This window comes from Battus philenor, unplaced genomic scaffold, assembly GCF_028537555.1.
Source record: "Battus philenor isolate CCGP_79_NKW_IND1 unplaced genomic scaffold, ilBatPhil1.0.hap1 SCAF_10, whole genome shotgun sequence".
NCBI classification, from domain to species: domain Eukaryota; kingdom Metazoa; phylum Arthropoda; class Insecta; order Lepidoptera; family Papilionidae; genus Battus; species Battus philenor.
This window is the reverse complement of record NW_027181662.1, coordinates 12,542,715-12,566,548: the sequence shown is the minus strand read 5'-3', so window position 1 is coordinate 12,566,548 and position 23,834 is coordinate 12,542,715. Positions and strand designations below refer to the sequence as shown.

Sequence of the window (23,834 nt, the reverse complement as noted above, 5' to 3'; positions counted from 1 at the left end):
AATTATTGTATTACTCAAGCAATTGTGATCAGTTTGAAGTGCATTTAGATTCTTTTGTTGTTGCAGCCCATAGACGCCCACTGCAAGACATAGGCCTTTCTCAAAGAATTCCATGAGAGGATATACCTTAATCACAATGCTTGGCAGGCATTATGCAGAGGACGCTGTTCTTAAGCAGTCGCAATCGTACGAATGCTCAAGATTCTTAATTATAAGTGTCGAATACGGTTTAAGCTTTACCTAGTATTATTGATACACAATAAATGTAGAAACAATAAGTCATTATTATGATTTTTTTTAATATTTTTTTTTCATACATAACCATAAATATGCTTCTAAGAAGTAGATGTTGTATGTTACATTGTTTGTTTATTTAAAATAAGGTCTGCAAAATTGTATACATCATAATTTGTTTGAAACATTTATAACCAGAGGTATGTACAGTTATTAAAACAATGAATTAAGATAAATTTTAATGTTTATTTCTTACAATAATTTCTAAAGTTTTACATTCAAACCCAAATAAATGTAGTAGAAATAACACCATTTATTTTGCGATTTTAATAAGAAATTAAATAAAAAATAACCTTAATTTTGAAAAATTTGTTAGTATATAATTCAAAAATCGAAACTTAATTTTTACGATTAATAACATACTTCACGACTTTTTCAATGCGGATAAATTGAAAAAGTAAATATTCTTGTAAACAATTAGCGAAAGGTTTAACTTAAAGATAGATTTTTCTAATGCGTTTTTTTAACTATTTATGAGTAGATTGTTCATAGAGTTTATTGATACAATTGAACAACTTTAACCTGTCGATTTGACACCAAAAGATGTCGCTAGTTGTTAACCCTAGTGCTTTCAATTCTTCAAAAATATAGTCAAAATATGTTCATAATGATAAAACAGTAGTAGTACTAATTAATAATTAAATTTAATGTTTAAGGACTTATCTATAATATTTAGTTTAATACGTATAAGACACATGCAAAATATACTATAAAGGTTTTAATTAAAATATACACGAAATCATAATCGATCCCTGCATCGAAAGCTGTCAAACACACCTTATAACCACATAAATACAATGTGAGAGAGTACGTTATAAAGTACTAGTCAAACGTTAGATGATGGACACGTGGGTGGGGTGCCTTGAATTTGTGTTGCCATAGGGACACGAGTTTTTGTTTACAAAATATAACTATTTGTATATAATATACAAATGTCACGATAATTCAAAGAATTAACATATTTTAATCTATATAGGAAAAAGTAACTATAAGTATATAACTTATGCAGATATTAGCAAAAATCTGTTAAAACAGACCAAAACAGCCTCTTACACTCAATAGACGTAATGCTAATGTCAATCAAATTCCTAAAAATAAAAAAAATAAGAATTAATTTAAAACATGCAATAGTTAAAAATCATTGTCACTGTCTAACCAATATCTCCTGTGTTGCAAAAAGTATAATTTGCAATAGTTGAAATAAACGTTCGGTCCTTTTTCCAAAAGCACATTAATGTGTGTTAACCAAAAATACCGTCGAAACGAAATAACTACGAACGCTGCCGATAGATGGCGCTAGTAGTCCATAGCTTCACGCGGTTACTCGCATAAAAATAATCGAACAGAATGTAGCGGTACTCTCCGTTGTTACCGAGGAAGCCATTGAGCTTCGTTATCTATAAAAGAGGTTTAGGCTAAGCGCCATCTATGTTTATTTTGGAGATGGGTATGAAGAACGAGGTCCTATATTCGGAACCGCGGTTAACTACATAATGTTTTAAAATACTCGGGACAGTGGCACGTAGAAGACAAATTTTCTTCTATCAACCAAAGAATCTTATATCACTTCTTTCAGTTCTACCGCTTTCTGAAATGGTACATCTTTTAGCTGTAAAAGTTCTATAAGTTCTTATAATAGCCACTGATTAATACGTAGTTCCATCTTCTCGGAGATTCTCAGAATGTTAAATGTGTAACGTACGGGGGTTTCTTTTCTAGAGTCTGCCCTTGGGAGCTTTGTTGCCTATTCAGGGTCTCCTATAAATCATCATCAAGCCGAATTGGGTGATAACGTTATACTATAGCTAATTCAAGAAAAATTAATAAAAACATCTATGACACGTGCTTTTAAAATTATTTTTCATCATTATTATTTTAAGAAGTTAATGAATTTTATGCGACGTGACATTCTTTCACTTTCATCGGCAATGGTTTGATTTTGTAAGAAAATACACGTATATAGGTAATGTTATCGTATATCGAGCGACAGTTGTAGACGATGTAGAAAGGGTCGTAATCTCCTGATGGTTCACAGAGCAGATATTGTTTTGACAATGATACTATGCTAATTTGTTATAAGGTCTCACAAGGCTACGGCTATCGACTCAGTAGTGAGGTGCGTGGTTGTGGATATTTTTGCATCTGATGGTGTTGGTGCCTATGGTGTAAACCACGGCGCGACAACCACGGTTGTAGTGTGTACTGCACCACCACCTTGTCTTGTTGCCCACGTCGCACTGGCGCCGGAATTTGTAGCCGCTGACGATCAAGAGACGGGCACCACGATCCGAAAGCATGAACACAGGCCCTGAAATAAAAATTCATTCTGTAATAACCTGAACATATTAACCAATTTAATCATAGACTTTTGAACTTATAACATCTATTTACTAGTTGACCCTGCCCATTAGTACGTAGTTCTGTAAAGGCTTTAAACATACAAAATATTTGGCAGCACCGCGTTTAAGTTCACCGAATTCACTAGCTAAATCTTCTTCTTATCAGTCATTTCTTCATTTCTAGACGATCTCGCCTTGACGGAATCGATGACCAGAGGATAGGATGGCACAGAAAGAGCTTGTCATAGATTCCGTGTTAAAATAATGCTTGCAAACTATTGTTTGGCGGTGGCAGAGTAGTTCAAGTTGTCTTCAAACCGCTAGTACAGCGCTTTACGTATGTGAGACTGATACTCGAGTATCAGCTGCTTCCTTTCGTTAGTCCGGCGTCAGCGCTAAGACGGTCATGTTATTTTTTCAAAACAAAATTAATCACTTTTAAAATAGTCCATGTATTAGTTTCTTAATATTTGTTTTTTAATTATTTTTTCCCGCTACTTTGTTATTTAAATGTAAATTAAACTCACATCTCTAAGCAATTTTTTATTATTCACACGGTATATAATTATTATACATAACACGCTAATGTTAAATTATTCATTATCATAATATCAGCCGATAGATGCCCACCGCAAGATATAGGCCTCCTACAACAATAACCTGACCTTAACAATGTCGTTGGTCCGCCTAGCCGGGGCGTGCCCACGCCGCGTCAACCGTGGTCGCTACCTAAAAACTAACAACTATTGCACAAACGATTTCTCTCGTTTCCGGCTACTTCAGACCAGCAATTCATATTATTTGTAGAATATAATTAATAATCTTTTTTATATTATTTGTAAACAAAGAAACAAAGATGCGCTTTTATAGCTGCGATTAGGGGTAAGGATGGATTCTTTCTACCTTATTTTACTAGATACAAAAGTAATGAACACAAGATAATCTATCTAAAACTAATTAATTAAATTTGAGATTAATTATGAGTAAAATTAATAATATATTAAATAATCAATTAAATTATTTTGTGTGATTGAATATCGCGTATCTTAGTGTATTTACTATTTTAATTTTATATGTTCCTTTATAGATATCTACATAGACATTGAATTTATAATCTATATTTTAAGCGGCCTAAACACTCGTACACGCACACTAAACCGCTTTGGTATGTACTAGGTACATCTTATCTAGATGCAAACGCGAACAGCCAGAGCGAGATTCTTTTGCGTTACATTAAAACAGAAGAAATAGACAATACATCTAAAATTACTTCTACTACTTTATATCAGCATTAAGTTATATATAAATTTATTTCATATTACTTAATACAACAAAGCATTTCTAAATAGACAATAATTGAAAATCCATTTCGAAACTTCACCATGGCCCATGATTGTGTTCATGGTTGGTTCGAACAATGCTGTTGAAAATGGTCGTCATAGTCGCGCGGCAGTGAAAGGTGCAGTGACGAGAACATCGCCAGATTCTTTTCACTTCCGATTTACCCTTTAAGTGATAGGTGTAACCTTGGTACCGAAGCATCGTGTTCCCCCATTTCGATGTCAAATACTGGATACCGCCTGCAAGTAATGTTGGAGTCAATATCTATGGCTACATATCACCTATTATTAGATAATACTAGTGCTTTTTATAGTTATAGGTATAAGTGTAAGCGTGAGCGATCATCACTTCATGCATCTTTCTTAGAAAAATAATTAGCTTAAAAATAATTAACTGGAAAAAAAAATCGTGTGTGGTGATGAAATAAAAAACTGTACAAATTGTTAATACTATTTATTACAGAACATTTTTAAAACCCTAAATAATATTGTTTTAATTAAATAATCTATTTTATAACGATTTTTATTACAAAGTATGACATGTTGTTGCTATTATTACGTTTATTTCTATAAATAAAAAATGGTATGTGTTTATATGATACATAAAATGTATAACAAATTCTTTGACTAGTTTTTTCCACGTTAACCCACGAGATGGAAAGACGTTGTTAGTCCTTGAAAAATAAAACATCCTTGCCGTTTCCGGCCTCATAGGAAATCTATGGGAAGGAAGTCCAGCATATCATTAGATAATTATTGGGCTAATGGTATAATTTATTTTTTCAATTTGACAAAACGTTTTTGCCTATATGAATACCATCATATCGGCACTCAGATTTGAGAATGTTCAAAACTCCTTCCAGCAACTAAGTTCGAGGATATTTCACCAGATTGGGAAGCCGCCATGTTCTTCATGCTCAGGACGAGCTCTGGAGTGATAGACGGAATTGCCCTCGAGACAAGGAATTTGGCTTGGGCTTTTACTTCATATGCCTTTAGTATTTTCAACGATACGACCTATTACTAAATATAAATAAATATTTCGCAAAGGCCACCGAAAGTACCATTTTTTCTAAAAAGAAGGGCGTATATTACCCGACGCCTAGATGTTTCATGTGGAAGGCTTATAAATGAGATAAGCAATTAAATTCTAAAGCCAAAAAAAATCCTTCATTGAAATGAAATTGGAATGGAAATATTAGGAGCAAAAAAAAAAACAGATTTTGTGTGCGGCAAATCATATTTATAAGTTGTGTTTAATAGGAATTAATATTCTATCTTCCAAATACGTATATCTAAGATAATTGAAATAATTATTATGTTTTTATTATCACAGAAAAAATATTACATATTTCATCTTTAAGGATTTTTCATGTTGGTTATTGTATATGTTATTTATCTAGAGTAACATAAAAAAAAATCTCTAAAGATAAAATTGAAATTGAACAATGAAAAACACTATTTAAATAATGTAATATTTTAATTAAGTTTAACATAATTAAATGTAATAAAAAATCATCTATTATAATCAATTATTAAATTTTAATATTTTATAAAGATGAATCTTCTCTATATTCGCATGTAATCTATGAATTTTCTGTCCGTGGTAAGCGTTTGAAACATATATTCGATATTTACACAAGGTTTACTGTAATTTATATCAACGGTAATGGTGAGGAGGGCATGTCTTCTGTTGAGGGTGGATGAGTGTGGTCCTCGAACACGGTCAGTATATCACCGCAGTAGGTAATGATGAAGGCCCGGCAGCTGTGCGTCGTGGAACATCTCCAACGAATCTTGTCTGTCTTTGAAGGAATAGGACGGTATTTGTAACCGTTCAGTTTGATCATTTTCTTGCCCCTCCGTGACGTCACGAAACACGCTGTCGAAGTGAAAACGGTATAACATCTGTATCTAATTCTATTGGAAGAAAAATCTTTGTTATTAGGAAACTTTTAATTTTTTAAACCGAAAGATAGTTGTTTGAAAAGGACCAATATTTAGCCACTTCCGAACAAAGTGCACTTTGTTGCACGACTACGACTGAATGCGCGGAAGTGGCTAAATATTGGTCCTTTTCTTACTTAGGATGGACTTCTTCAAAATAACGCCTGATTGCATTAAATATTTAAAATAGTTGTTTGCCTAGAGGCATTTATTGTCTGCGGGCTAGAGCAGAAAGACAGCTGCGGATCTAGATCATAATTTCCGCGAATTATCTCTCTCCGACTCTCATAGACCACTTACAAAAATCACCTTTCCTAAAACTACACAAAAATGTGTAGATTTGATTTAAAATGTTGTGACTGATTTCCAATCACGAATTAAACAGTTTTCGAAAAAAAAAAATGAAAACTAGGCGCTTTGTAAGTCCCGATACTTTGGACCGAATAGGGAATATTAAAGTTTTAGCAAGCAATAGAAAATGAGCTACTAAAAATATTTAAATTTCAGTTCTTCACTATGCAAATACATTTTTGAGGAGTTTGAATTGCCGTAATCAGAAGTTACGAATCGTGAATCCTCATGTTTTTGTTACGACCATATAGATCCCACCGGTTCCCTCGCGGACTCTTAGTGGTCCACTCTAGGAACCCTTGTCTATACTTTGCAATGGGCGCCTATCGGCTGAAAAGAAGAATATGTATAATAAGAATGATAAACAACAAAATAGACAGATAAAAATAACACTTGTCTATTTATTCCATTAATATAATTACAAGCTCTTTCTGTGAGACACACAAATAGAGTCATAATAAGCGGCTGCACTTGTGATGTGTTCGGAATTTTTTTTATCTTGTTTACTTTATTGGATATTATTAGCAATTTGAATCAATTTCTCCCTTCTTAATAATTCTTAATGTGTAAAACATTCCCATTATGTTTCGTATTTATTTGTATCACTGTTTTCTATTTTATTGTACAAATCCTTATACTTATTTCAATAAACTTTAGCTTGTTCTTGTTGTTATTGTTTACATGAATTATATTCACAAAACAACAAGACCTTGGTGTTCGATTTCACGGAACAGTATGTGCTGGTATGTGGGCGACGTTTGGTGAGTAAATTAGCGAAATTAACCATTGCGACCCTGATAACCTCTAACGTCTGTCACCGCAGTAACATCGATTAATTTTTTTCATGAAATATTAATGTAAAGAAAAAAAAAATGAACACAAAAATATTGTTATAGCAGAAGCTTGAGTTGTATATATTGTACGATGTACCAGATGTTGTAATTAAAGTAAATAGTCTACAGGTTGTGGCTATGGTTATCATCTATGGAGAGTATTTCGTCTTGTACGGTGATGATATAAACGCGACAGCCCTGAGGGTAGTGAGTCAAGTAGCGCCAGCGTTTCTTGTGGCTCTTTGATCTGCTCGCGTAGTACCCGTTAAGTTTGATCAGGGTATTCCCCTTCTGCGACTTTATTTACTCAGCTGAAAAAAATTAAGTAAGCTTTAGTTAATGTACATGATATTAAATAGTTTATGAATTAATTCAATTTAAGGACACCAATTACCTTAATTTCATCAGTTTCAATAGTCGCCCATTACAAGGTATAGGCTCCCCACAAAGTTCGTCACAATAACCAGTTGAACTGCACGCATCTATGGACTTCTCGTGATCATAGCTATGTCACTTTGCAAGTTTGCACACGTTATACTGAAAATGTATTATGTAAGAAAGCAACAGCTTTTAAATATTATCTGTCTAACATTTTGGATTTTCACTATTGAAACGGATACATTTTCGCGGACCTTCGCTTATCAAATACAAAGCCCCATTTTAACTTTGGGAACCTTTAATTAATGGTAAAATTTTATAATGGGCTTCATATTGTAATACGTATGTATTCAAAGAGAGATGAAAGTACATTTATTCGTATATATATCTACATAAGTCCATTTTGACTTCTTGTGATATTCATGAATTAATGATACAGAAGAATGCCCAATTTGATAGAAAATGAATCCGATTGAGCACGCATGTAATGGCATCCTTCAACTTATAGAGACGAGAGTTTCAAAAGCACTCTGATGTGGAAAGTTTACCCAAAACAAACCTAGACGGATATTGTTATGGTCACCTTCATAATATACTTAATACAGTAGAAAAACAAATCTATTCACAAGCTTTATTATAATTAGTCGTTATTTTTACAAGTTTGTTTATTACATGATAATTAAGAGAACTATTTATTTTATAAAGCCAAGAATAACAATATGAATCTTTATTTCTAGTATAGTAAAAGTTGATCCGATTGGAGAAAGACCAATCGTTCAAAACATACCACGAGTCAACAATTTACTGTTGTCATTTTAACAGAATTTTTAGGGATCTAAAAATCTAAGTTTAAAAAAAATTTTCGTATCGGGAATTATTTTTCAGACTTTTCTCGCAAATCTCGAACTTTAATAATCTTAAAAACAGTTGAAGTAGTAATCGCGAGGCGTGCGCCGTTATATTAGCGCTATTCTTTAAGAAAGCTTTACATTGAGTGTTTTTTGAATTGGAAATTATCATTAAGAATGATAAACATATTCCATGTAAAACGATAAAGATAACATTTATTATTTAAACCATTAATTTCATTAAAAGCTGTTTTAAGTTGCGATACACGAATACGAGTAAAACAATACATGACGTAAATTTCATATGTCACGTTAAGAATCTGTTTTATCTTGTTTACCTTATTAGATATTATCAGTGACTTGAGTCATTTCCACCCTTCTTAATTATTATTTATTTGAGAAAATCATTCCTTTTAAGTTTCGTATTTATTTTTTAACTGTTTTCAAATTACTTCTACATTTATTACTTATTTCGGTTAACTTTAAGTTGTATTTAAAGAACAAGACCTCCTCGTCGTTTGTCAACAAGTCTGTTTGTTTATCACCAACGTCGATCAAAGTAAATTCTAGAAATAATAACATATATTTATACAAGTTCGAACGTCTGTCAATGCAGCTATATTGATTAAATTATTCATGAAATGGCATCTTTCTAAACCAAAATATTTGTATTATTGAAGCTAAAGTTTTATACGATGTACAATGCAATAATAGTTTTTATTATAAAAGAGAAACGTCTACAAGTTGTGATTATGGTTTTCATTTACAGATAGTATTTCGTCTTGTACAGTGATGATGTGGGCGCGGCAGCCCTGAGGGTAGTGAGTAGAGCAACGCCAGCGGATCTTGTGGCCGGTCGAATTGCTTACGCAGTACTTATACCCGTTAAGTTTGATAAGGGTATTCCCCTTCTGCGACTTTATGTACTCGGCTGAAAAAAATTAAGTAAACTTTAGTAAATGTACATTATATTAAATAGTTTATGAATTAATTCAATTTAAGGACACCAATTACCTTAATTTCATCAGTTTCAATAGTCGCCCATTACAAGGTATAGGCTCCCCACAAAGTTCGTCACAATAACCAGTTGAACTGCACGCATCTATGGACTTCTCGTGACCATAGCTATGTCACTTTGCAAGTTTTATTATACAATTCAATAATTCATGTCAGTCGATAGACATCAGATGATAGACCTCGACGGATCTTGTGTTTCCCGCGCTGGACTGACTGCAGCAACTTCCCACAAACTTAACTATTTTGTATATCCACTTAATAGGGGCATACCCACCGCGTGTACCGGATTGCCACTTGAGAATATTTCGGTTCTAACGATCGTCAGCTGCCTATTATTGCCTATTATATGCTAATTCAGACGAGCAATTCTTCGAGCTATATAGATGATCTTGGTTCTTCTGCGGTTCTACTCTTTTTTATGAGTATAGCCCTCTCCATCGTTTTCTTGGTGACTTTGAGCCTTCTTACTTATTTTTGTCCACTTATAATTCATACAACTGTATGACAAGTATTTAAAGTTTGTACTTTCATCAAGCAAGTAGTTTTCTTGTCGGATAGGTTCCAAAATAATCCATTATAAGATGATATTGTAAGATGCATAGAGGAAACAGATAATAGATAATTACTATTAGATTTCATTTCGATGCCTCCAGATGACTCGGAAGCACCATAAGCATGTTTTATAACATTCTAATACAAAAAGCGTAAATCTAAATAATTTGATCGGAAACTACGTTCCTTAATCTATGGGCACGTAAGAATTCTTCAACATTGGGATGTTCTGCAAATTACTTATATTGATATAAAAAGTATAAACAAGTTACTTATAGACATTTCATTTATTTACTTCAAAAACATTGTAATCATACACCATACAAGTTTTGACTAATCTTAATTCCTTATTTTAAATTAATGTAAAGATACTTAAAAATCGGATTAAAAATAGATTCCCTTCAAAGCTTTTGTGTGACTGTTAGATTATGTATGGAAATATTTCTGTTTACAAACTTATTTGAAATTGCTGTTGTTAATTATCGATGCTGAGAAAAGATTATTATTTATAGCATTCGTCAGGTGGACATGTCAAGTAGAAGTTACAAATGGCGGGAATATAGAGATCCAGAGAGTCCTTATATAATTCTTAACAATGTATGGCCTTTAATTAAAACTAAGTAAGTGTGTCGCCTCTACGGAGAATGATTTTCCGCTACCGCGAACGGGGCTTAACTTGTAGCGAGTATATGAATAGAAGGTCCTAACCTCCTTGTAGCTTAAACTCTAATGTTGACAATAAAATTTGTGGTTATGAGTTCCGCTTACGCGGAGAATTTGGTTCTGTACAGTGACGATATGGGCGCGGCAACCCTGGTTAGAGTGCGTAGAGCACCTCCAGCGGACTTTAAGACCGTTCGACCAGCTCGAGTAGTACGTGTACCCGTTCAATTTGATCATGGTTTTCCCCTTCTTCGACGTTATATACTCGGCTGAAAAGAAATTATTAAGATTTAGTATACAATCATAACAAAACTAATTAAAACACGGAAACGTCTAGAATAACTTCACTATTAAAATAACAGTTTACAAATTGAAAAGGTGAATTTAGGTCAAATGTAAAGACAAGCTTCGTCAAATTCTTTAGTTCATTCATAATTCATTTAATACGATACAGACAAGTATTTAAAATACATATTTTAAGGGGACCGGAAATTAATGTAGCTCTCTTAAGCTCATACGATTATATTTTAACAAGTTTTTATTTCTGATCAACAATATATTCATCTTCGTTATCAACAACCTTTTGCCATCAAGTATACTTATCAATCTTACTCATCAAGTATACTTGAATTTTGGAGCAGTAAAAAATCAATCGGTTTTTCTTCAAAATATGTCAACAGGAACGACATTACTTTTCGGTCCACGTAATATAATAAATACCTCCGTCAAAACAATTCGTTTTGTTCAAATATATCCTACCTATTATATGATTTTATAAGATCGATGAAAATGTCTTTTCGAAAATACTTTAAAATCTCTTTTGGTGTACAATTTCTTTTAAATTGTTGTTGATGGCATTAAAAGGTCACCTCGAAAACCACAAAATCAAATTAGTGAAATTTTGCTTCAAAAAATATTTTTCATTTTTATTTCTTGCTGTCAAAGTAAGTAAATTCAATGAACACACGAACCATTTTAAAATTGTACTTCAAAAAAGGAGAAAAATAAGACGTAAGTTACGGAAAAAAAATTGTAATGTTTATGAGCTTAATACAATGTTAGTAACAGTACAAGTAGCAACAGATCATTGATAATGACATTTTATTTCGATGCCTACAGATAAAATACCATAAGCATGTTTGACAATATTTCAATACAAAAAGGATTTATTACGTTTTTTTTTTAAAATTTTGAGTACTAGAGAAAATTATTACTACATCGAACATTAGAAGTGTATGTTTACGACTTCAGACAAGTAAATTGATACAAACATATATAAATAAATTACAAGAACCATTTATTTAGTGCAAAAATACCGTAATTAAACATTTTGACGAATTTAAATTCTTCTCACAATTTTTGTAGAGAGACATAAAAAGCGCCTTAAAAAATCAGGTGTTCTTGGATGTTTTCTTAGGGTAATCAGTTTTACCGCATTATTTCTATTTACAAACTTATTAGAAGATACTCAGAGATCACAGAAGTTTAAAATTCGACAAGTCTGTCTATCAATGCTGAGATAACATATCGTGTTTAATCAGATTATTGTTTATAATATTTGTTATCCTGATATTATAACATGTAACATAAATGCGAAGATATTGCCGCTCCACCTGTAAAATCTTGATGTTTAGTCGAGGTTCATCATTGTATCATTTCGTTGGCTACATTCGACGAAGTTAACACCTCACCCCTTTGAATAAACTTGTCCCGCAAACATAAACTGTACTTTTCGAATCAGATTTAGATCTAAAATGGCGAATCAGACAAAAACTAACTTGGGCACATTTAAAAATCAATCCTTATACGAGGCGATTAATGATAAGTGTTAAGGGTTTGAAGGTATGAATGTTTAAGAGTCAATGGGTTCAATAAAATGAATAATGTAATGATAGTATAGCAGGAAAAAGCGTTTTCAAAGTTTACATTACATGTTACTTTGTGTTGCCAGTATTTAATGACCTGACAAATTCCAATACAAGTAATAATTTTTCCAGAATGATCATTTTAGGCAGGGTGATTGGAAAAAGGTGTACAAGCTTTAAAACTTTTTGCTGACTAATTAGCTAAACATTCACCCTCTTAAAAACTTGTACATCTCATCATCAGCAAATCAACTTGCATAAAGTGCCGCCTTTAGTTGTTATATAAGTTAAACATCTAGTCAGTGGTTATGTTTGTCGTTTATGCAGAGTATTTCATTTTGTACGGTGATGATGAAGGCATGGCAGCCTTGGGGAGAGTGTGTGGAACATCTCCAGCGGACTTTAAAGGCTTTGGGCCTACTCGAGTAATACGTGTACCCGTTCAGTTTAATCAAAGTTTTGCCCCTCTGCGATGTTGTGTATTCAACTGAAAAATAAAATAAGCATTATTCCAGTGTACAATTAATGATAATTATATAAAAAATAAGCAGGATTTAATGTCACCAACAGTGTGTGATATTAGTAGATGAATTTCGACTTGAGTTAAATAACAAAATTTACTGATTACTGATTACAAAATATTTATTGTCGACTATTGCACACTACGATCCCAAAATTGGCAAAATAACAACCGCGACTGGTATATTAACCAGCTGCAGCTTTCTGCATCGTTATATAACTTGGTCGCATATTGCACGACTAAAGGTTGCCAAAAAGAAGAAGTTATAGCTGGAAAGTCTTTGATACTCACCATACTCTCAAGACATAGCCACAACCGATTACAGATTTTCGAAATTTGCAAACCTTTTTGTAAGGAAAAAAATTGCTATTGTCGAGGTAGTTACTTAGATGAGTTTATTGAACCGTGATCTCGATCATCGATAACATTTGTGCATGTTTTACATTCATTTAAATGGAAGAGAGTGTTCATCAGACTAATACTATCAACGTCATCATCACGCATATTTTAATTGTTATAAAAGTGAAACATCTACGGTTTGTGGATATGATTATGGTTTATGGTGAGAATTTCATTTTGAAAGGTGATGATGAAGGCGCGGCAGCCTTGTGGCAAGTGAGCATCGCCAGCGAAGCTTGGGACCTTTTGCAGGGGTAGAGTAGTAAGTGTACCCGTTCAGTTTGATCAGGGTTTTCCCTTTCTTCGACACTATGTACTGGGCTGAAAAGTAAATATAACTTTTTATTTAATAAACACTTAGTATTCGTAATCCTAGTTAAAATACAGGATTGTCTAAAATAGAAATTGAGGAACGAATTAATATGGCAGTAATTAAGGTAGTACAAGAAAATTAAGAGACTTCGTTATAAATACTACGAGGAATTATGTCATAAATAAATAAGTTAGTTAGTTTATGGTAATTAGACGTTATATTGGCCTCTTCCAATGGATACGACAATAAAATGTTAGCACAACTTGTATCACATAGTCCATTTACGATAAAAGATACACCGAGAAAAATATTTTTTTTTCTAATCAGAAAGTTAATCTCTCAGTGACACAAACTATAGTTATATTAAAAGCTTCAAAGAATTGACGAGAATTGATTCAAATCTAACCACAAAAATATAAATAAATACAAGAATAATAAAAGGTAAACAAGTAGGGAACACAAATATTTTTTATGTGGTCATAAAAACATTTGCCGGGATGAAAATAATTCATGACTATTTAAATTCAAAGACCAAGGCATCGTATTTCCTTTATTAAGATGAGAATAATTATAATAGTATTGTTAATAGGAATATCACATCAATATTACAATAATTTAAAGTGATGACACATCGTAGCCTATGCAAAAACTTCTTATGTATATCTATATGTGATATGATTGTAAATTACCCGTTTAAATTCAAACTACTACAGGCTTACTAATATATCTTATCTTGACAATGAAGAACTGTCTTCAGAAATACATTAGGTATTCTAAGGTTTTAGGTATTTTATTTACATTAAGCTTTATCGAGTTCAGAATTCTTATATTTTAAATGTAATGATGGATTTAATACCTTTAGGCATTCTCTACCAGTCAACTCAAGAGTGCAGAGATAATTATTAGGTAAGTGCTTAAATGTTTTTTTTAATGATTTAATATTCTTTATTTGTATACGTTAGGAAACATTTAAATAGTTTCATAATAATTAACAAAAGAGTACAGTGCGTGGTCTTGTAACACAAAGCAAGATCTTACAGACAACTTTAATATAGAAAAGGTAGAAGTATTAATAATCGGTAGTCAACGTGTACAAAACATACATATATAAACATACAGTAATATGTTTATAACATACATAATAAATGTTGTACATAAGATAATTAACTGTATGAACATATGCTACGTATACATAGTACAATGTATACATAAATTACACATACATATATACATTTGCTATATGAATAATTCGTTATTACAAAAAGTTTTGATAATTCTTCCGTGAATATGTTTTAAAGCTACTTTTTTTACTATGTACCGGTATCCTGGCTCTAATTTCGAGGGGAAGTTTATTCTATATCAGAACGCCTTGGACTGGAAAAGTAGGATGAACGATGACAGATCTATGAGAAGGACAAAGTAGTAATTGATTATTTGATGACCGTAGACTTCTCATGTTTTGAGTACGGTATTTGCAAGAATGGGGTTAAGAAAGAAGCCAAAGTGTTTAACATAAGTAAGGAGTAGTCAAGACACACAAATTTCTCCGTTCGCGGATGGGTAATCATTTGAGATCTGCTCGAGGAGCAGAGAGATGATCGTATTTCCGAAGGTTAAAAATAAATTAAGTGTAGTTTTTAAGTACACAGTTAAGTTCGTTGAGAAGATCTGCATTCAAGTTTAATTAGCATCCATCAGCATAATCCGTGATAGGTGAGGGACTGCACGAGAATAGTCATGGTCTTGATCATAAGAAAATTGTTCAGACAATAGAGAGAACGCAAGGCACCGGTTACCTTTCAAGAAACGTATTTAACCTGGGGACATCAGCTGTTAATATTTGTGCACCAAGGAATATCAGCTGCGTTACACATAAAAAGGGTAAATGTGTGATATTTAGTTTACTTTAAATCCTTGGGTTTTCTACAATTGTGACCCGACATTTGGTTCAGTTTACATTTATATCAAAATTCATTCGATTACTTGCAGCGGGCATTGCGTCGATGTATGTCAGCGATTGAAGCTGCGAGTCAGCATACAATTAATACGAAATTTGTAAGGTCATAGTTTTGAGGTTAGTACATATCGAAAACAATATTATGTGCAAACGTAAGTTGGTAGCGTAATAATTTAAAAAAATTATTCAATGATAGTTAACATTAATGTAGGGGGTCGGTGTAAAAATTGTATCACTATTTTCTGCCTTCCTATTTACGAGGTGTTTGAAAATAATTTTCTTAGAATCTCAATGGAGGCCCTTTTGAGGTTTAGTGGTAGAAAGAAATGTTGCAGGCGGTGGGTGGTTGTGAGAGTTCACTACGCGCACAATCTCGTCGTCTACCGTGTGTATGGCAGCTTTGCAATTGTGCACAGCGTGGGAAGAGCATCGCCAACGTTGCTTCGCTCCCTTTTGCGGCGTGCAGGAGTAAGGGTAACCGTTTAAAAGTATCATTCTCTTTCCTTTCCGCGACATCACAAATTCAGCTGGGGGAAAAGACACTCAAAATTAAATTAAATAACAGATAAAGATTTTGGAATGAGTATGCTTGTTCGTTTCTTATCTATCACATTTTTTGGCACTTTGAATTGTTAACAGTTGTCACATGTGTACGTCAAAATATGACTGTCTGAAGAGTCCAATTTGATAAAAATCAAACTTGATAGAATCGAATTGAACTCCTCTATGAAAAACATCAAGACTTACAACAAAACGCATACTGATCCGAAAAGAGCTCATAAATCAAACAAAACTGTATTTTATAAAATCAATCAAAACTAATTTTAAGTTACTAAAGTTCTTTTATTTACAGTTATAACATATATACATGTATAACATAATACGTAAAACAAATGGTCTAGGGATGGCCCGTATTCTCCACACCAGAACCTTTATCCTGAGGGGAGAGCACGGTCCTGCAATGCCGACAGACGACAAGATCGTTGGATGCCGCTGAAAGCAGACCGCTTTCTACTGGGCCTATTCGAAATCTATGAGTGAAAGTCTATATCTAGATATAGATATAGACCTCCAATCTATGAGTGATATCCATATCTAGATATAGACCTCACTATTTACAATTCCATTGGACGTTCTACGGCTGAAACGATGATGATTTAAATTTACGTCACATCGATTTTTATTATCGAACGACTATTCATTTGACCACATATATTTTTTAATGAAATGTTTATATTAACGATTTATGAAATACTGTCAACAAAATACCACTTTTAAACTTTAAAAATAAATACTCACTTCACTTGAAAATTATTGACCTATTCCAAAACTTATTAAATAATAGCGTAGACTACAGCTATGACTAGTGACCAGTAATATATGTCAGCGATTTTTAAGGACATTGAAATAAATACAAGATCTATATAATGGAATTAAACATTCCTCTTCTTCGGTTCGTGATCATGGATGCCAACTGCGTTGATAATGACGTCATCGAGCGTGCACAACCTCGCCTTGCAGCCGCGTGCGTGGTGGGAACTGCAGTACCACCTCAACTCGCGTTTGCTGCTGCAGTACTTCGGCCAAGCTGAGAACGTGTAGCCATCCAGTCTGATTTGCCGCTTGCCGCGGACTGATGTCACGAAAACAGCTCCTGGAAATGAAACGCACTTATACCACTTGATTATGCACTAGGCAATTGATTAAGATCCCAACTGACCAATGTAATGAACACCATGAACACTTAATAAGATAACTAAATTCGTAAAAGATCCGAAGAAGAGATTCGAAGAAGATTCGAGGAAGTCTTTTTGAAAGACAGAATATTGTAATACGCATTTTCAGTTATGAAGAAGTAAATATTGTGGTATGCGTACAATTATCAATAAATTTAAAGGTGCGTTTATATATATTATAAATATGTAAAATATGCGCTATTTTACGTTTTCAAATTTAATATATAAGCATGTTCACCGTATGAAAAAAAGATTTTTTTAGATTTTTTCATATGGTTTTATGCAGGCATTCGCATCGTATAAACGACAGACAGACTGACATTTTGTTTACATATAAACACATAGTTACTTCGTGTAATTATCAATGAAAACTTTTTAACCTTTTGTAAAGGCATAGATAGCAACGACCATTGTATGTAGACCCGCATTCCAAGTCGCTTCTCACCTCGCAGGGTATCCTCGCTTCCTTTTCAGGTATCCAAAGGTAGACAAAGGTTAGGCCTGAGATTCCCCGACGGACTGAATTGAGGCATCATAACCAATAATTTAGATAGCCAAACAATAATAGTAATAATAATGATAACTTTTTTTTTAATTTTTCATAATCTAAAATAATACAGACAATTAATATAGTATATTATAACAAAATTTAATAAAACCGAACATTATACCGGAACATTAAATATAAGATTAATATAACAAATTAATAGTATTTCTGTGTATGATATAATTTAAAACAAGGTTCAATACATAATCCAACGTTACACTCTTCGCATTGATATCGTGTTTCGGTTCGCTTCTTGCGTTTGCTGCAAACCACACATTTCCGTCGACCGTTTTGCCGGATCCCCATTGGATTTGTATATTTCGAAATAAAATGTCCTGGAGCCAGTCGAATAAGATTATCTTTGGGTGCAGTTTGACTTCTAGACGTATTGCTGCATACATTGTCATTTTGATATTTTAGAAGAATTTCTGGAATTAGAAATAAATTAAATTTTGCAATTGTTATGTTCTTTTTCGATGTATATTTATACATTACGTAAACATATACATGGAAAAGTCCAACATGTGGAAAAAGAATTCTTTTACCATTTCACTGTTTTTCGAATCTTATAAACTGTCTTTGTACAAGATTTTCATTCATCTTGTAAATTATTCAAAGATTTAAAAACTTTTACAACAATTTTGTTTTAATTAATGTTTTTTATCGTTAATAGGCAAAGCATTTGACCTCTGTCTCGCCTGATGTTAAGCGATGACGAGGTTTCCGATGGTACATGCTTGCCTAGAAGAAACCTATTCACTTTTGTTTTTAACACTCTAAAGTTATAAGGCTGGAAACAATGTGGCTGGTAGATTGTTCCACTTCTTGGTTGTTCGCACTTCAAAAGTAGTAGCGAAACGCTTAAGACAGTTAGAGGGATTTTAACCGTGTACGGATGTTAGGGATCCGTGTGTCTTGCTGTCTGATGGAAGGAAAGAGATGGGGGAATTATTTGAAGTAATTCTGACGCACTCTACAGAACACCGGTAAACTGGCAATATCTCGCCGATGCTCCATAATTGAAAGCTCGGCGCTCACCAAAGCATCGTTACCAGCCTCTTGGCTCGTCTTACCGATGGTAACAAAAAATAATGTCAAAAGAAATTATAAAAGCCAATTATAAAATTTACATAAAACAAAGAATGCCATAAACTGAAATTTACAGTAAAATCTCTCATATAATTTTTATGATTGCTAACACTAATAATCACTTATTATTTTTCCGCTATTTTATTTAAATTTGCATGCTGTGGTGTCCTATAATTTAAAAATATGTTACAATATTGTAAAGATTGTTGATTGTGATCGTTTCCTTATATTCTGGCTACCGTTATATTACCATGCGCCCTCTCTCTTATGGCTAACATAAAATTGACAGGATGTCTGAAATAAAAATAGTATCGGTGTTGAGTCGGATGTTTTATTTTTGTTCACTTATGATTATGGTCAGGCTTGCAAGTCACAATGACGTCATTGATAGTGTGTATGACCGCGTTGCAACGTTTGGAGCGGTGCGTACGGCAATGCCAACGCGTCTTCAATGTCCCCTCGGATAATATCCTAGTATGGTGTATGGTATAGTCGAATTGGTCTAATTTTAGAATACGGTTACCACGTTTCCCAAAAATAAACTGGACTCTTTCTGAAATATTATAGTTTTGTTAATATACTACATCATTGATCATAAAAAATATTAAATGTACCAAATAGAGCAATCTGTGCACTAAACATTCTTACCATGACGTCATCAGGACATCATCACCACGTTAGCCGATAGACGTGCTGGCATGCGTGATTGGTCTCCCCAAAGACCGACATCATAACCGGTCTAGCAGCTGCCCGCATCCAGCGACTTCGAGCGATCTTGATTATTTCATAGGTGGCTCTAGTGCGGGACATACCTACGCCACTTCTTCTAGGATCATGGTCGCTATTCAAGAACTTTTCAGCCCCAGCAGCCTTTGTTAGCAAGAGTGATGTGCCCAATCCACTTCAATTCACAGACGAGCAATTCACCATTTATTTATTCATAATCATCTAAATTCATACGAAATGGTAAATACTAAATTTTAAAGCTGTAGAAAACCAGGCAACGTTCATTCAGGCGCCGAGCTACGATGAACTTCTACTGCATTAATATTAATAAATCTACACAATAAAAAATATCAGGCACGATTGACAATTATAAGTGGAGAGGTTATAATAAATCAAAGTGCTTTATTAAAATGTTTAATATTATAACATATTTGTTAAGTATTATATTACTTTACCAGAACCCCGTAAATATAATCAAACAAGACAAAAAAAAATATTAACTTATTTTATAACTAACATTTACGTATCTAGATGTCAGATTATCAATTTATTATTATACGGACAAAATTATTTATTAAAAATTTATAACAGTTTAAACGAGTTAAACATTAAAGTGCACAGGTTTGTGGTTGTGTTTATGGTTGATTCTCACGATGTTGTTGTCGACGGTGGTGATTGTCGCTCGACAGCCTCGCGCGTTGTGCGTGGAACAGCGCCAGCGCTTTCTCGTGTACAGTTGGAATATTTGTGTGACCTTCACCGAGTACCTGTACCCGCCCAGTATGATCAACGGGTTGCCTCTCATCGAGTTGGTAAACACGACTTCACCTAAAAAGAAATAACAACTTTAGCTTTGCGAATATTTAGCGTAATCTTAGAAAATACTTCTATTTATTTATTCACTAGGAATTACTTATGTGTACGTTATGATAGAAGGCCAGAAGAGCTTAATTTGACAGAAACTAGAATCAAATTGAGCTCCACTATAATGGCGTCATTCAATTTACAAACCAAGGCTACAACAGTTTCATAAGTGGTGATTGCTCCTGATCTAAGAAGTGCTGGAAATAAATAGTAGGGTTTTTTTTTTTGGATGAAAGCTAAATTTATTTGTAAGATAGTTACAGATTAATTTTTAATTATTTACAAATTTCGGTAAATCATTGTGTGGTTAATATTTGTGTCGGATGAAAAAGTGATGACAGTTTCATCGCTATTTTATCTTCGTTTGATGTAAGTCACCGCAATCTTCCAAATATTGTCGTATCCGTGTTTCGGATACAGCATTTCAAGGCTGGGTAAATACGCGTTATATACAAGAATTTGCCTTTTAACGTTGAACTTTATTACACTGGAACGGTAAGTTCAAAGCTATCTTCTTCCTGAATGCCTGAACCTTGATTGGGTGACATCCAAAAACCTACACTAGTCGATGAGCCTGAATGCGGAAAAACTAATTCATATCGTTAATGACAAAAACAATTATGCATAACTTAATACAAATCTTCGGTAAATAAACAAGAAATGAGGAGTATAATAACACGAACAATTTTATGAAATTGTTTTAATATAATGGCATATTTCTTAATTATTAGATTACATTAAAAAAATTTAAATTATAATTATTAGTGGTCGCTTACTACACCCAAAGAGCAATGTATAAAGCTGTGCTATATATGATATAGAATTAGAAATGGGGAGATGTACAGAAGAACCAAGGTCACCGACGCTGCTTGAAGAATTGCTCGTTTGAAATGAAATTCGGTTGGGCACATCGCTTATGCAACCGATGGCTGTTAGTGCCGAAAGATTCTCCATTGTACTAGGAACCGGTAGACGTGACGTGGGTAAATCCCCACTAGATGCACCCACGACGTAGTTATGATTGCAGTTATTCGATGCAGTTTTACGCTCAACACGTTCAAATACGTTGAGACACGTTCTTCGACACCAACGATACAATCTCCTTCAACTTATCATGATGGGAAAGGTCGCTGGTAAAAGGAAGGTTGGTAGGAGAAAGAAGTCGTGGCTTCGTAACATTAGAGAGTGGACCGGAATCGCCAGCGCTGCTGAGCTATTACGCAGAACTAAAAATAAGGAAGAGAGCAGGAAGCTGATAGCCAACCTCCACTAGTTGGAGAGGCACTTCAAGAAGAAGAAGAAGAAGATGCAGTTTTAGTCATCGTGGCGATCTTTGGGAAAGGCCTGTGCCTTGCAGTATACGTCTATACGCTGATATGATGATGATCATTACATACGATTATAAATATAATGAAATAGCACAAAAATATTACATTATTTATTTATTAACATTTATATATGTCGTCATTTGATTATAAATTTATTATTAAATGAATAAAATTATTTATTAACTAATTTGTCTTAAACATGTTAACCATTAAAGTGCACGGGTCCGTGGTTGTGATTTTTGTTTATTGCCACGATGTTGTTGTCGATTGTAGTGATTGCAGCCCGACAGTCGCGCGCGGTGTGTGTGGAGCAACACCAACGCTTCCTCGTGTACAGCTTGAATATTTGTGTGTCCTTCACCGAGTATCTGTACCCGCCCAGTATGATCAATGGATTGCCTGTCGGCGACATAGTGAATACCACTTCGCCTTAAAACAAAAATAAACGTTAGCTATGAAATAAATAACTCTAGTCTCTGAAAATACTTCTTTTTATTTATTTATATTATTATTTATTCTCCCAAATGTACATAAACTACAATTGAACTGAGCTCGTCCGTAAAGGCCTTGAGGGATACTATCGTTTTTTTTTTTGGAATCAATTTTAAGTTTGATAATATTGTCTGGAATATATCATTATTACAGATTTATTTCCAAATTAACATAATTTTATGTCAACCCTGGAAAATATGTGCCGAATGAAAAAATAATAAAATATTACTTTATTTGATGTAAGTTCAACGAGTTTCGATTACGAATTTGATTTGATTCACAAAATTTTGTATTTCACGTTCGTCTTCAACACCATCATCACTATTTCAGCTGTAGAACGTCTGGACAAAGGTTTCAATAAGTCAATAAGACTATTAGAGTTTAACCTAGTGTTTTGATTTAAAAGTCCTGCGTATCATTGTGTTTTCTGTCATCTCCAAGAGACATGACCGCTTACCTGAATATTCAAGTAATTATACCAACAAAGGCAATCTTTGTAACACGAGAATGTTTTCCGTTGCTATAGGATGTCGACACGGTATTTTAAAAATATACACTCAGTGAGCGTTTTGCACAAGAATTTATATTTGAGTTGGCCCTGAACGTAATTACGCAAGAATGGTAAATTTAAAATTCTCTTCTTGAATGCCTACAGATTAAATTGTGTGATACCCAATAACCTGCATTGGTTGGAGATCCGATGTACGGACAAGCTTTTGTCAAGGACAAATAGAATTACGCTGATTGTTACTCTTCGGTAAATGGCGAGGTGCTATAAAACGAATAAAGAGTATAATGAAACGAACAATGTCTTTGAAAATTTTATATAATATTCGTCAAGGACTAGGTTATCTTACGTACACTGTAAAATATAGTCAGACAACAAAAAAATAAATTAATTGTTCTATTATTAACATCATTATAACTGATTGCTAAATTACAATTGTTATTAAATGGATAAAACTGTCTATCGTGCGACTATTATAGTTCAAATAGGTTTGACTTTCTTTTATTTTTACGACGTTGTCGACTATTGCTAATATCCTCCGACAGCCGCGTCCGTTTTGGGTGGAGCAACGCCAGTACTTCTTCTTACCAGGCCCTATTTTCCTTTTTTTTGAGGCCTCTCCTTGTATCTGTATCCGCCTATTATAATTAACGGGGTACCTTTCTGCGACTTTGAAAATATGACTTTGTCTGAAGATAAATTTCGACCTGAGCTATACAAAAAATAACACGTCTTGGAAAAAGTTAGTGATTTCTAGTAAAATTTAAATAAAATAAATTATTGTATACAATAAAAGGCTGTGACTCGTAGGTGGGAGAAGAAAGATCCGTATCAAATAGCTGCAATCCCTCTCCCAACAGTCTGCGCTTAGTAAATGTAAAAAATAATACATTGTATGCAAAACACCCTAGCGATACAAATTAGAATA

General features: G+C 33.5%; 1 protein-coding gene across 1 annotated transcript in view; it reads right to left on the bottom strand.

Moving 5' to 3' along the window:
• LOC137923218 (uncharacterized) overlaps positions 1-23,834 on the bottom strand; it is a 421,389-nt gene that overhangs the window by 172,129 nt on the left and 225,426 nt on the right. The window lies entirely within an intron of this gene.